The 4663-nt window shown below is 47.5% G+C and overlaps 1 long non-coding RNA gene across 1 annotated transcript; it reads left to right on the top strand.

Annotated features, from left to right (window-relative positions):
• Positions 1-2717: 2717 nt before the first annotated feature.
• LOC122549597 lies at positions 2718-4082 on the top strand. The gene is made up of 3 exons (XR_006311603.1): positions 2718-2794; positions 2939-3122; positions 4038-4082. It is a non-coding gene; the product is annotated as an uncharacterized LOC122549597 (long non-coding RNA).
• Positions 4083-4663: the final 581 nt, after the last annotated feature.

The raw sequence follows: 4663 nt of genomic DNA, 5'->3' as shown, positions 1-4663 counted from the left end.
GTGGTGCTGGAAGAGCACAGCAATTCAGGCAGCATCCGAGGGCAGGCAAAATCGACGGTTCGGGCAAAAGCCCCTCATCAGGAATAAAGGCAGTGAGCCTGAAGCATGGAGAGATAAGCTAGAGGAGGGTGGGGGTGGGAGAGAGTGGCATAGAGTACAATAGGTCAGTGGGGGAGGAGATGAAGGTGATAGGTCAGGAAGGAGAGGGTGGAGTGGATAGTGGAAAAGGAGCTGGGCAGGTCGGACAAGTCCGGACAAGTCCAGGGGACAGTTTTGCTGGAGGTTAGAAACTAGGATGAGGGGGGGGAAGGGGAAATGAGGAAGCTGTTGCAATCCACATTGATGCCCTAGGGTTGAAGTGTGTTGAAGTGTTCCGAGGCGGAAGATGAGGCGTTCTTCTTCCATGCGTCTGGTGGTGAGGGAGCGGCGGTGGAGGAGGCCCAGCACCTCCATATCCTCGGCAGAGTGGGAGGGGGAGTTGAAATGTTGAGCCACGGGGCGGTTTGGTTGATTGGTGCGGGTGTCTCGGAGATGTTCCCTAAAGCGCTCTGCTAGGAGGCGCCCAGTGTCCCCAATGTAGAGGAGACCGCCTCGGGAGCAACAGATACAATAAATGATATTAGTGGATGTGCAGGTAAAACTTTGATGGATGTGGAAGGCTTCTTTGGCGGCTTGGATGGAGGTAAGGGAGGAGGTGTGGGCACAGGTTTTCCAGTTCCTGCAGTGGCAGGGGAAAGTGCCAGGATGGGCGGGTGGGTCGTAGGGGGGCGTGGACCTGACCAGGTAGTCACGGAGGGAACGGTCTTTGCGGAAGGTGGAAAGGGGTGGGGAAGGAAATATATCCCTGGTGGTGGGGTCTGTTTGGAGGTGGCGGAAATGTCGGCGGATGATTTGGTTTATGTGGAGGTTTGTAGGGTGGAAGGTGAGCACCGGGGCATTCAGAGTTGGAAACTGCACATTCTACATTATGGTACTGGATTTTGATTAAATGAATTTCCAGTTTATATTAAAGACTCTTAACAAAACTCTTACTCGATGGGAAAAAAGAACTTGTGATTTGGTCAGCTGAGTGGGATATGCATGTAATTGAACAATCCTGCTACAATTTCATACAAACAAAACTAAACAGATTTGAATCATTTCTGTGACTTTGAAATCTGTTTGTTCGTTCTTATTATTTCACAATACGATGTCTAGTCACTTGTTCAGTTACTCATTAAATATGCTTATTACTCAATATTTTAAAACAATTTGAACAATCCTGAACTGCATTATCACAGTTAATTAATTAATTACTTGGCAAAGCTTTATACCTTTCCACATTGTTAGTGAGCTGTGTCATTGCCTCGTGGTTACTTTAAAGCATGGCTGCATTGACAAATGTTCAGTTGGTGACAGAAGTTAGGAAACATGTAGGCAGCATAGCAAGTGAGGAACCATTAAGGGAAAGTGAGACTTTGTGTTCCTCATACACTGGCACTGAAACAAGAGTTTGAATAATGTTCTGTGCAGTAGCCACTTTTATTTTTACTGAATAAGCTTGCCTAGGAGTAGGACAAATTTAATTGATGGCATTCTTTACACTACTATTTCTGGACAGTATGGAGGCAATACATCTTTTAGATGTTGAAATTGGATGTATTAATGACTGTTAAAAAAGGGGAATAGGAGAATAGGAGAAACAGCATAAAGAAGCTAAAGCTGAATAAGATAGACAAGAGGGGCTCAAGCAACAAAGCTGTAGAGAAAACCTAAGCAATTCTCAGGATCCCAAGCTCAGGTCTGGCATACCGACCCTGTTTGAGGAGGGAGGGGATGATACCGAGGTAGAGGGGGAATGGAAATTTTACCCTAGTGCACCGGTGCCTCCCGTTGAGTCACCTATGACCCCATCCCCACCACTGTACCCGAGTCCCGAGACAACCTGTATGGCTGATCGGGTTAAGATGAGCACCAGGAAACCAGCAGCACCCTGTTAGCTTTGCATGGGAGTTCATCATCTCCACGTCACACCCAACCCCCCCCCTCCCAAAAAAAACTATGCTCCCCATAAAACAGCTACTGAACCCCAAGGCAGATGAGGAAGATGAGCCACCAATTATCAGGATCAATGTCCCCTGGAAACCCCAAGAGATGATCATGATAATGAATCAGGCTCCAGATCGCTAAAGATAAACCTGCCCAATTCACCCAATACGTCTGGTGCGCAATTCAAATGGACAATGCAAAACTCGGGATCTGTTGCCCTCTGTTGTATGATCTTGTCACCATAAGAAGTTACTAAGTTGCAGAAACAATTAGGCGAGGGTGTCGGAAGGGGACCAGTCCACACTTACGATGATTTAAGCGACAGATTCAAAGAGGACACCTCGAGTGTCACGGACATGGTGCGCACATATAACATGGATTGGTCTGAGAACACCAGGACACAGATGAGGAGAGCCCTTATTTATTACTGGGATGGCCAGAATGACCCCAAATTGTACTCTAAAGGTCATACAAAAACTGAGTTTGTTCAGCTACCCCACGATCACAATGCACCTTCAGCCAGTACTGATGAATTTCATTAGAACCGGAATGACCTGCCACTTGAACATGCGGACTTCACTCTTTATGTGGATGGCAACTCCTTGTCCTTAGTTGTTGTCCTTTGTTTCACCCACAGGTCAGCGATGCTCCAGATACGTGATTGCTACGGATTTTGAAGTGGTTGAACGCGCAGGCTTTGAGACTCCACTGTCAGCACAGAAAGTTGAATTGTTCACCCTCACTCAGGCTTGCATCCTGGTGGAAGGTAGTTAGGCCAATATTTATATGGGACTCTCGCTATGCTTTCAGCGTTGCCCACGATCATGAAGCCTTATGGGAGCATAGGGGATTTTTAACCTTCACGGGGCAACCCATTAGTAATGTTGTTTTTGTGCATAATCTTTTGCAGGCCTCCAGCCTAGCAGTGATCAAATGTTCAGCTCGCACTGGTGCCGCTGACAGAATCTCCAAGTACAATGCACAAGCAGATGCCACCGCCAACCAGACGTCCTTACACCCCACTTTCCTCGGTCCATTGGGCTCACAGCAACACCTCATTACAAAAAGTAGGAAGACGGGTATGCCAGACCTAGGTGAGATACGTCACTTACAGAGGGACACCCCTGCAGAGGAACACAAGCTGTGGGTCACAGATGGGGTGCACCCTTGATGTTCATACCAAACTGTGGGACAGGTCTGTGTTCCTTCTTTGCTTTAACCAATCTTGGTGGTTTATATACATAACTATACACATCTAGGAAAGGAGGGAATGGCTAGTACTTTGCTACAAATCTAGTGGCACCCTAATTCCCAAAATAATGGCTGAGAGATGAGCCAAAGCATGGTTGATCCTCAAAAAGACAAATGCTAGAAAAGGATGTCTTGCAGTTCTGGGACTACCCTCTTGCCAGGTGGGCCTTTCAATTGTCTACAACTGGATTTCATGGAATTACCCAGGGTACAATGTGATAAGTATTGTTTGCCAGAAGTAGATGTCTTCAGCGGATGGATTGAGGCAATCCCAATTTGGGACAACACGGCTGCAACAGTGGTAAAAATATTGTTGAGGGAAATAATTCCCCTCTATGGCCTCCCAGAGACAATAAGCTCAGACAATGGCCATACTTTGTGGCTAAAATTAACCAGGGGATCTGCAGGGAACTAGCAACAAAACAATCCCACTGCACTCACCACCCAAAAGCGGCTGGAGTGGTGGAACAAGTAAATGGTACCTGAAAAAAATAAACTGACAAAGCTAAAACAGGCCTAAGTTTGTTGAAGGTCCTACCCTTGGCCCTGTTCCACATGAGGGTTACCCCTTCAAGCAAAACCTCCTGCTGAGGTGGTTTACGGTAAGCCCATGAGGACCCCATGGGGAGCTGGGATAGTCTAATCCCCCCTACGCCTCCAACCCCACCCTGAGAGACTAGATGTGAACACCCTGGGAGAGGAGGTAGGGGGTGTATCCACAGGGGCTAACCAAAACTCTCCAAACTTTGCATTCGCAGGTATGCCAGGCTTATAGAGAAAGCGACAATCTGCCTGAAGGAGACTACCCTATTGTCGAACCAAGGGAATTCGTCCTGATAAAGGACTAGGAACGAAAGAAGCTGGGACCAAGATGGAAAGGACCATTTCGGGTGTTGCTGACCACCCCCACAGCTGTGAAAATACAAGGCCATCTCCGGTGGGTACACAAAGCCGACTGTAAAAGAGTCAGCGTGGAAGCAGACAACAACGAAGAACAAGGATGTTTCCCAAACTTGTGACCTTGGTGACTTTGGGAAATGTGGCCTAGTGAATAAATGAATCCCAAATTGACCACCTGCAGCATCATACCTTTTTGCACCTAGCCTATCAGACAGCCCACATAATGGATATAGACACCCACTGCTGGGTATGTGCCCACATGCCACCCCACTCATTGGGAAGAAGCCCTTTGGGGCATATACCTTTTCGCTGTCCGAATGGCTACTTCGCCGGTGACCTTGCCAACACTCATGAAGTACAAGAGTGGCAGTCAGCAGGGTATAACCTGACCTCATTCAGGGGCAAGTTTCATCCTAATTGCAACCAATCGCAAAGGCCTCCCTCCCTTGTAGTTCTCAACAATACCATCGACTATACCATTTGT

This window comes from Chiloscyllium plagiosum, chromosome 4, assembly GCF_004010195.1.
Source record: "Chiloscyllium plagiosum isolate BGI_BamShark_2017 chromosome 4, ASM401019v2, whole genome shotgun sequence".
Taxonomy (NCBI): domain Eukaryota; kingdom Metazoa; phylum Chordata; class Chondrichthyes; order Orectolobiformes; family Hemiscylliidae; genus Chiloscyllium; species Chiloscyllium plagiosum.
This window is presented reverse-complemented; position numbering and strand designations above follow the sequence as displayed.